Here is a 973-nt window from a genome sequence, read left to right on the forward strand (position 1 = left end):
AGGCTCTCTGCTACCATATCTTGGAAAGTATTCTTTAGAGCTTGTGGAGAGCCTTCCTGGTAAGGTTTCGAGACTTTTTTATTCATGGGATAGCTGGCCTTGTCAATGATAAATCACTACTTCCCACCTCCTCTCACCCTCAAAGACACTCTCATGGATTTGCATGTCACCATCTGAACTTTATAAATCAGCAGTTAGAATACTATGTCTGAGACAAACTTCGGCCCAATTTGAAGAAGTTCCAGATCACAAAAGGTGCACATTTTCTTTCTTGTAGCAAGGGTGAAAGTTCAAAAGCCTTGTGTCAACAACATAGATTTGAGATGATTTTTGATGGGAAATTCACTGACAATGAAGAACAGGTTTTGGCTGTTTATCAAGGCAATCTTGACAATGGCTGGGAGACAAGTTCTGAAGTTAACCGTGATATGTATATTGCTCTCCTTCAGTTTGTTTTTGTTTAGGTCATGTTGCAATCAATATCAATTTTATCCAGGTTATGGGGTCTTTTCTTGGTGGCCATGAGGTACAATGTTCACTTCATTTATACATCAACATGCAATTCCACACAGGCATTAGAACTTGAAGCATGTACAGTTGATTTTAAAAATGTTGACCAATGTTTGCCTTTTGGCTTGGATTCTTGTCAAGCTTTGTGAGATTGACTGTATATGTCCATTAGCACCTCAGGCTGAAAGATTTGCAGATTTATTTTTGTTCCCTTCCATTTGAATGTATTTTTTGACACCAACAACTTGAGAAAAGACATCTTTGTCTCAGGCCAAGATTGGTGTTTGAGTTTGTTTGCACCAATACTGTCTCTCAAAAATCTCTCAAATCTTATCTTCAGAGAGAGACTTTGAAAAGTTCAAGGGTAACATGTGGCACATCAATGTACAGATTCTGATCAGGGTATGGAGTCCAAGTTTTTGGCTATGGTGAGAGAAAATAAATGAGACAACAAGTTTCCAAT

Source organism: Melampsora larici-populina (genome assembly GCF_000204055.1).
Source record: "Melampsora larici-populina 98AG31 unplaced genomic scaffold MELLAscaffold_129, whole genome shotgun sequence".
Taxonomy (NCBI): domain Eukaryota; kingdom Fungi; phylum Basidiomycota; class Pucciniomycetes; order Pucciniales; family Melampsoraceae; genus Melampsora; species Melampsora laricis-populina.